Raw genomic sequence first — 10,328 nt, 5'->3', positions numbered from 1 at the left:
ATTCCAAAAAACACTCTCATCACAATCACCCATATTTAATTTCTAACTAGCAAGCTTGTTGTTGATTTTCTTGTGTGATGAATATACATGTGTTGGTACGGTATATATAGGCAGAGGGCGACTAAGGGAGTGATGAGAAACAGCAAAGAAAGCAATGGGCTCATTGTTTGACTTAAGATTATGAGCCAACAACAATTTTTTTTGGTGGTAATGAAAACATAAAAACTAGGGATATATATTGCTATCTCTTTAAATATTGCTATCGGCCGATTTTTGATTAGGCTAATTTGAGATAAATATATTATAATAGCTAGTGAAAATTTATTTGAATTGTAGTTACTTATCATAAATTATACTAATAAAATTATCTTAAGACTAATTGAGGTCAAATTGATCATGTGATTGGAGGATAATTCGAATCAGTTGTCGTGTGTATCATTATGGTACGGAATGAAGTTGTCGTGTATAGCGTCATGGTAGGGAATAGTTTTAAAACATATAGTGTACTTTTATGTTACTTGTCGTGACTTGTAGGAATATTACCCTTTCATATTACGTGTACCAAATTAAATAAGAACAATGTATATTTATTCGTATCAAAATGGTTATATTTTTTGAAATTAAGTTGATAGGTAAAATAAGAACAATAAATTTATTCTTATCAAAATTGTTTATAATTCATTGAAATTATATTGATAGGTAACACTTCTTTCTTTTATATATTTTTCATTATTAAATCTCATTTTTGTTTAATTGGGTTCATTTGACCCAAGGAACTTTAATGTATATTATTTTCTTCAAACTTACTTTATATTTAATGACGGGTCCTTTTTCTAGATGTTAGTTAGAAAGTGAGATTTTCAAGTTAAATAAGCAAAATTTATTTATTGAATTTGTTCTTTAGATATTAAATTTTGCTTTTGCTTTTATAAAATAGCAATGTAGTGTAAATGATGATAAGGCGTATTAATTTTTGTTTAAAGAAAAAGTATAAAAGTTCTAAAAATCTGTGTGACCTCACTCTCCCCTTTCAATTATTTGACTTATTTTTTGATTCGGTTCAAATTTTCAAAAATTTAAATAAATATGAATGAAGAAAATTAGTGGAATCTTACTCCTATTTTATATATTAATTTTATAGTAAAAATGAAATTAATCGTGGAATATAATATATTCATTTTATAGTACAAAGTTAAATTAATTAGTGTTCTATGAAATTCATTACCAAAATCAATAAAAGGTAAATGAGACATGTATTCATGAATGAATGAATGAAATATTATTATTGTACATGAAAGGTATGTACTTCATCCATCTGCGATATAAAGTCTCGTTTTTTACTCATAGCGGGTTTGAAAAACATAAAGGAAAACGGATGGAAAAAGTTAGTGGAATGTGAATCAAGTTTTATTTATAAATTTTACCAGTATAATGATTTAATAGTGTGCAGGGATGGAGCCAGGAAATTATATTAGGAGGGGCAAAAATATTAACATACAAATAAATAAATATAAAAATAATATAAATATATTAAAATAATATAGTATATTATTTTAGAGGAGGGTAAGCCTGCGTATGTAAAGAGAGGGGCAAGTAAAAGATATTTTTATCTAAATGAGAGGGGTCAATTTAGTTAAATATGCATATATTTAAGTTTTATAATATATATAAATACATGGCAATAGAAAAATGAGGTGGGGCATTTGCCCCTTCACTCTACTATAGATCCGTCCCTCATAGTGTGTAAAGTTCATTTACCCAAAATAGAAAAAAAAGTAAGTAAGAAGTTTTAGTTGTGAATATTCCAAAAGCCAAAATGTGACGTTTTACCGCAAATGAAGGGAATACTATTTACTCCTCCATCCGCAAAAAAAATCTCATTTATGAACTATACGAGTTTTAATACATAGTAGGTAAAGTGACAAAAAGAAAGAGTAAAAGTGGATAAGTATGAATATAAAGAGAAAAAATGAGTAAAATGTTTCCATAAATATTAATTGGACAAATTTGGCAAACAAAACAAAATAAAAATTGAAACTGTTTTTTTTTAACAGAGTGAGTATTAAAAATGACATTTATACGATTTAAATTGATTAAATCTAAAAAAATATAGGGATACGTAAGGTAAGAAGAGTATCGGAAGTATTTCTGCGAGATCTAATCTACAGATATAGAATCTGCAGAAATAAAAAATATAGAATAATTCTATATAAAACATAGAATTAGAATCCAGAAAATTGAGTGATTCCCCCTTTGTTTTAACTTGGAAAGTACCCGTAGATACTATCAAGATTAAGAAAGAGGTGTTCTGAATCAACCAATGAAGTTCATTTTTCAAAAGCATCATTAGAAAAAATAGAATGGAGTTTTTTAAACCAGCAGAAAAAGAAATCCACTTTGTCATTTAGACAAAAAAAAAAGACTCTGATTCTTAAGAACCCAATGGGCTCTTTCCCCTCGAATCAGACAAACTAAAGAAGGGAATCTCGTTGAGTTCCTACGCTTTCATGTTACAACTCCATTCATCTGATTACTATAGGGATGAACCTAATCCGGATTATGAACCATAAAAGAACATGCCTACTAAACCGATCATAAAGTGGCAGTTTTTTTAATAAAAGATTATTGATTTAATGAATGACTATGTCGGATTATGTTGGATTTGACTTGTGCTAACTGTGTGTGCATTGCGGCCCCTTTTTCGGTAAGTAAAATTGGATCATGTCGGATTTGATTCGTGCAAAAGTGTGCGCATTGAAGCTCATTTTTTGGCAAGTAAAATTGGATCATTGTCGTATTTGACTCGTGCTAACGTATGCGCATTGGTTCTTCTTTCTTGGTAAGTAAAATTTATTTTTGGCATTTCCTACAATATTTTATTATAAAATAAGTTTATGTTTAAATTCTATTACAATTACACTTAAATTAATTGAAAATAATATTTAAAATAAAATTCCATATATTTTAATTAAATATACCGAGCACGTACTGCTCAGGGTTCCAAATACATAATTATGTAAATATGTATCACAGTAGAAAATAAGATTTAAAATTATCAAAACATAATGTTGGCATGTAAAAAGAAATAAACTCTATGATAACTTTGTATGTCCAAGTAGATATGTACTTGGTAAATATGATATAAATTATCCAATAGAAAATAAGATTTAAAATTATTAAAACATAATGTTGACGCGTAAAAAGTAACAAACTCTATGATAACTTTTGTCAAAGTAGATATGTACTTGGTAAATATGGTATAAATTATCCAATATTTACCGAACACATAGCTGTGATGCAGTTACAGAAGACAAGACTTGGAGACTAAGGAAATTATATTTCGGGGTTTTATTTGTTTCCTAGTTAGTAGTAGAATTAATAGATGGAAATATATTAATTGTTTTATTTATTTTTTTTTCTTATTTTTATTTTAGTTATATTTCTTTAAGAATTATTTTCCATAAGTCTAGGATTTCCCTTGGCCTATATAAAGAGGCCTCATTGTTGAACTAAAAAAGACAAACTTTGAGTTTTATACTCTTAGTTCTCAATTCATTGAGTACTTTATTTACCAGTCCAGTCATTCTCTATACGTTTATGCATCATTTGGTATCAGGTTGATTATCAATGGTTGAATGTAGACATGGCTGCAGACGTGGCGATGCTTACTTTGAGTTTTATACTCTTAGTTCTCAATTCATTGATTACTTTATTTACCAGTTCAGTCATTCTCTATACGTTTCTGCATCATTTGGTATCAGGTTCATTATCAACGGTTGAATGTAGACATGACTGCAGACGTGGCGATGCTTGTGACGGTGATGGGGGGAGCCATGGAGATGTCCCAAGCAGTGGCGGATCTAGGATTTTAGGTTTGTGGGTACGATAAATATTATTGCGAGTCAGACACCTCGAAGTACGAGTAACCGTTAGCAAAATTTTAGAGCAGTTCAAGTCATCTTCAGTGCATGATATTAATGCTACTTAAAAAGCAATTGACTTGGATGATCGATTTTATTTTTTCATATAGTACTATTAGTTAGGTTTTAATTTTGATATGAATATATTTAAGTAATATTGTTTTTTTATAATAGTGATTTTGGTGTATAGAAACACATATAAAAAATAATATTATATAGATCAGTAGTAAAATTCATATTTTGCTAGTCAATTTTATGTATACAATTCAATAACACTATAATAAAGTATGAAATCATTCTTAAATTCAATTCATATATACTATTTATAATTTTATATTTTAAAATCTAATATTCCCTTATATTTTCAAATTCATAAAAATACGCCGTATAAAAATTAAAATAAGAAATTATTATTTGCACACATAGTTAATTAGAGAAAATTTCCACACATTAATACAAATCAAAACCAACAAGCAAATCAGAAGTGGCCCCCACCTAATATGCAAAGGCGCGTCAACTGTCTCTCTTTCACTTTCCCCTAATCCCTCCCCCTTTCTGTGAAAAATGAAAACTCAAAAAAACCGTTTGCAATATTTATTTTCTTCCAATTCAAACAGCTGAACATGGATTTAATGGCTATGGCGAATGTTTTAGAAAAAAATTTTGGGATACAGTCGTACCCCCTTGTTCTAAGCTGCGCCCGCCACTGGTCCCAAGCGAACAGGCTGCATGTTCTCTGTCATTTTTCTAAATTAGAATCTTTATCATTTTCATTAAACCCTTCATTTTAAATAAAAATAAATTATTTTTCTAGTGTTATTACTTAGGATGATTACTACTCCCTCCATCCCAGATAATTCGACCCAGTATTCCATTTTGGACCGCCCCACACAATTTGTCTCATTTCACTTTTATCATTTTTGGTAGTGGACCTCATATTCCACTAACTCATTCCTACTCACTTTCCCACTAATACTTTAAAAGTAGTGGACCGTCCCACTAATACTTTAAAAGTAGGACCCACATCCCACCAACATTTTCAACTCACTTTTCATTAGATTTCTTAAAATCCGTACCGGGTCAAAGTGTCCCAAATTATCTGGGACGGAGGGAGTACTAATTAAAAAGAAGGTTCTGTATATTATGAATAATTTAGGTTATGTTATCTTCATTTTATTTGAAATGAATGTTCATAAATTTATGTATTATATGAAATTCACTTCAACTTTTGCAGTGTATTCTCTTTTTGTAAAATAAATCATCTTTAAGTTCCGATCAGTTGACTTTAAAAGTCCAAATTGAATTCATCCATTATAGACAATAGATGCTGTAATTAGATCTTAATTTGTTTTTTCTTAATATTTTATTTTACAAGACTGAAAAAATTATATAAACTTTACTAGTATTTGTTAAATAATAGCTACATAAATATCTGTTATAAACAAAGGCAAATGAATATAATGAAAACCAAAATAAATTGAAAAGGACAAGTCAAGTTTATTTACCAATCAAACAAATTTATAATAAAATACATAATAAAATTATAATAATTGAATTAAATAGGATAATTGGGTATGAAATATCTTGATGGGCCAATGAATTTTCACAAACGTTAAAACAATAATATTAAAATTGTTATGACAAGGGATGGAACCAAGACTGTGGCTGAGGCAAAGGAAGCTTTCTACCGCTAGGCTACTGATACCGAAATGTTTTGGGGGTACACAGAGAACAATGCAGGGAGCGATTGCAGTGATGCAGGTGATAAACTAGAAAAATTGAAATTTCGTGATTTAATTTCCAGATTTCAAACTTTGTGGGATAGACCAGATTTTGATCAAACTTGGTGATTTAAATAACTATTTACCCTGTTACTTATGTTCATATATATATAGGTGGTCGACACGCGCCTTGTGATCACGGCTCTAGGTCCGACCAGGGCCGTCCCGAGATCTGTTACGGACTCAATTCCCACATCGGTTGTGAGAACAACTGGTGTGGGGTATATAGGCTAAATGGACTCTCTCCCCTAACAGGCTAGTCTTTTGGGATGAATTCTCCTGTTTAGTCCGTATTATGGACCATGTTGAGGTTTTTCGGCTCGATTTGGCCAGGCTTGATTGAATTAAGGTTGAGAGGCTAAAGGGGAAGACGGTGTTCTTGAAGGAGAGGTGTATTTGGGTGGATTCGGAAGAGTTTGGGTGTGGTGATGATCGTGTATATTTTGTTGAGGGATTGGAAAAGAATTGGAAGGTGTTTGATATGAAAAGTTGCTGCATTTCACTCGTTTTATAGGGATGGAGTTGGCGACCTATGGTCGAAAATTGATCTTTCACGATCAACCGAGCTTTATATATTGCTTTGCATCACTTTCATATATATGTCATACTAGTATATAAGAATCATTTGTCCTATTTTGTGTATTTATTAATGTTATAATAACTCAGAAATTATTATCGATGTGATTAAATATACAATTATATAGTACTACTAATACTAAATTAAATTGATTATTTTTATTTTCTCTATAACTCCATGTAAATGAACTAAAGAACAAAATAGATTTAACTTTTTTGTAGTAATAATGAAATAAATAGAGTCTTATAATAATAACTATCTAAGGTATTAAAATTGTATTAAGTGTATAAATCAAATAAATATAGACTAAATGAGAGTGACATTTATATATGATCATGAAAAGTATAACTCAGCCTTCTATAAACCTTTTCACCCACTCCCATTAGTAATTCTTCAGTCAAACTAAGCCTATTAATGGTGAACGGAATGAGTATCGAATCCTAAATATTAGACTTCACTAAAATTTGAATTAAATATATTAATACTCCCTCTCTACCCAATTATTCGTCTCAAATTTTATTTTAGAATGTCTTTTATTAATTGTTCCATTTTACTTTTACGTACTAATATTATTTTTCATTATTTCCACTCACTTATCTTCTTATAACTCATGCCGGATTAAATTGAGACATATAACGGTGGGATGGGAGAGTACACTTTGACTAATTAATCATATAATAATTAATTATTAAGTTGGGCTGTTAAGACATAAATTAATAACAGTAACATTTTGGTATCCAACTCCAACCTATAGGAACAGGTGAAATGGAACAAGTTTTCATGTTATACACTTTCCACCTCTTCTCCTCTCCCTCGGTGAAGTACACACGATCATCCCTGCACCCAAACTCTTCGGAATCTACACCAATACACTCCTCCTTCAAGAACATCGTCTTCCCCGGCAGCCTCTCAACCTTAACCCAATCCATCCTCACCAAATCGAGCCTCAAAACCTCAACATGATCCACAACCGCAAGAGATTCCCGGTGAATCAAGAAGACCAACAAGATCTCCCCATTCATCTCACACAAATACTCCTTAAAAAACCTACATTTTGATCTCGGGACGCCTCTGCCCGCCGCCATTGCTATGATCGTGAGGCGCGTGTCGACCACCCGCATCACCGCCAGCGCTCCCTGCAAGCTCATCACGTAGTAATTGCCTTGAAGCCAAATCATGCTGGTGAATTCCATCGGATTCTTCTTCGGGTCGAACGGGTCGGGCGTCACGCACTCGTGCCAGACGTCAGCGGTTTTATCCCATAACACGCAGTCACGGTAGGTGGTGCGTGAGGCGGAGTACCTGTACCTGCGTGAGGCTGCGTACCTGTTATAGACTAAACGTGAGAACTCATCTCAAAAGACTAATATGTTAGGAGAGAGAGCATTTATTTAGTCTAGGTCAATTGAAACAAAAAATAAAAGAGTAAAGGTCAATTTTGGTCCTAAACATATGAACAAAATACGAATTTGGTCCAAAATATTCACTTTTTAAAAAACAGGTTCATAACAAATGAAATCTTTGTCGGATTGGTCTTTTTTTACGGTTCCGTCAAAAAGCTAACGATTGCCAGTGTGCAATTAACGTTGACCGTCCGTTTTTTTACGGAATCGTCAAAAAAAGGACTACTTCGTCAACATTTTCATTTGTTATGGACCAAATTCATATTTTATGGACCATATGTTTAAAACCAAAATTGACCTTTATTCAAAATAAAATATAAATATATGGTGAAGAACTGGAACTACTATATAAGTCTCGTGGGCCATTGAGTATGTAACAGTACCTCACCATGAGGCCCGATCTAGGGCAGTTTGGGGGGTCGATGTATCGCAGGGACAGCTTTGGGCCAAGATCGGTGTGGGGCTCGTGGGCCGGGTATGTTGACCGGGTCGTCGGGGCGTGTCTCAGAACGCACCAATGCGTAGTGTCGGGGATTATCGCGGCGGCTTTGACGATGGAGGTGGAATCGTGGAGGTAGCGATAGCGTGGATGAGGAGGAGTAGGGTTGTTGTGGCATGGACCGGTGGCCATGGCGATGCGGCAGAGCTGGGGCGGTTGATTGTGATGGGCTTAGCATCGTGTTGTTGGTGGTGGTGGTAGCCATGATTTGGTGATGGAGGGAGCGGAGATGCGTTTGATGGACCATCGCCAGAATGCTCGGGGATGGCCGGGACCATTAGTCGGGGGGAGGACGGATAACGGCCACTCGTGTTGCCTATATGGCGGAGGAGGAGGTTTTTTAGTGATGGATGATTTCTTGGATTTGGACTTTTTAGCTGCCATTGTTGGTGAGATTTAAAGAAATTATGTGTTAGAAAAACGTATTGCAGGAGAAGGAAAAGTAAATCCTACAAAATTAAAATATGAGAGAGAGTGTCTGTGAGCAGATGCAAACAAACAAAAGTGCTGCATCAAATATAATTGCGAACATATAAAAGTATCATATACGCGGTGGAGGAGAAGGAGGAGGAAGGTGGAGGCGCCGAAGGGAGGAGAGGAGGAGGGTGGGCAGAAGATTTTGTTTTCTAAAGTGTGAATCCTTTTTTTGTTTTCAGAATTTTTATTTTGTTTTCATATGGAGTATTCAGAAGCGTCAGAGTAGTATTTTGGATTTTTGGTCGAAGAATTAATGAATTGAGATTTAAATAAGGTGGATAATTATGTCAATTCATAAATATGATGAGTGAAATAATATGAAAAATGATAAGAAAAAGAGGAAAAAATCAAAAATCCTTTATTCCGAAAAATCCGCATGCCTTGATCCCATATTTTAAAAGGTCAGCTAAATTAATCCTAATTATATATACACCAAAATAACTTTTTTTTTAAAATATCTCCATACTATACAATTTACATTTTATAAAATGAATGATTGATCAAGCTGGGAATTACCAAGGGCCACTTACCAATATACATACATCACCACATTCTCATACCACAAACCTTACTTCCAACAATGCCATCCAAAAAACACAAGCCTAAGAAATCATCCATCCCTAAAACGCCGCCACCGCCGTATCGATATCGCTCTCAACAACAGTGGCCTTGGACGGAGTTTCTCCCGACTAACATCGCCGCCGCACACAATCCGTGGCGCACCAACCGCAGCTCCGCTCCCGCAGTCACCAAATCACTGCTACCACCGCCACCAACCACACGATGCGCCGCCCATCACAACCAACCGCCCCAACTCCGCCACGTCACCGCCGCCCCGCCGCCGCTCCATCCCAAAACCCTCCCTACCCCAGCCCGCCACCACCGTGCTACCGCTACCTCCACGACTCCACCACCCTCGTCGAAGTCGCCGCAAAAACGCCCAAAGACTTGCATTGGCGCATCCTCGCCCACGGCCCGACAGCCCGAGCCCGAACCCGACCCATCAATCCCCATAACCCGGTTCTGTACCTGGATTGCGTTGTCGGCCCGATCGGGCCGACTTCGGGCCTCACGGTGATCCACACGGTCTCACGCACCGTCCTCCACGATGTGTACCGGGATACAAACGTTTCCGTCTGGTACGAGTGCAATACGCCCGACCCGTTCGATTCGAAGAAGAAGAAGATGGAATTCGTGAGCATGGTTAATTTTCACGGCAATTACTACGCCATGAGCTTGCAGGGAGCTATTGCAGTGATGCAGGTTATAAACGTAGAAAAATTAAAACTTCGTGATTTAATTAGCAGATTTCAAACTTTTGTGTGATAAACCAGATTTTGACCAAACTTGGTGATTTAACATACTATATATACATATATACTTATGTTCATATATTTATGTTGCGGTGATATAGGTGATCGACACGCGCCTTCAGATCACGTCTCTAGGACCGAGCAGGGCTGTCCCGAGATCGAGGTGGAGGTTCTTTACAGAATATTTTTTCGAGATGGATGGCGAGATCTTGTTGGTTTTCTTGATTCATTGGGAATCTCTTGCGGTTGTGGACCATGTTGAGGTTTTTCGGCTCGATTTGGGCGGGCTTGATTGGATTAAGGTTGAGAGGCTAAGAGGGAAGACGGTGTTCTTGAATGAGAGGTGTGTTTGGGTGGA

The sequence above is a fragment of the Salvia hispanica genome, chromosome 1 (assembly GCF_023119035.1).
Source record: "Salvia hispanica cultivar TCC Black 2014 chromosome 1, UniMelb_Shisp_WGS_1.0, whole genome shotgun sequence".
NCBI lineage: Eukaryota > Viridiplantae > Streptophyta > Magnoliopsida > Lamiales > Lamiaceae > Salvia > Salvia hispanica.
Note: the sequence above shows the minus strand (reverse complement) of the source record.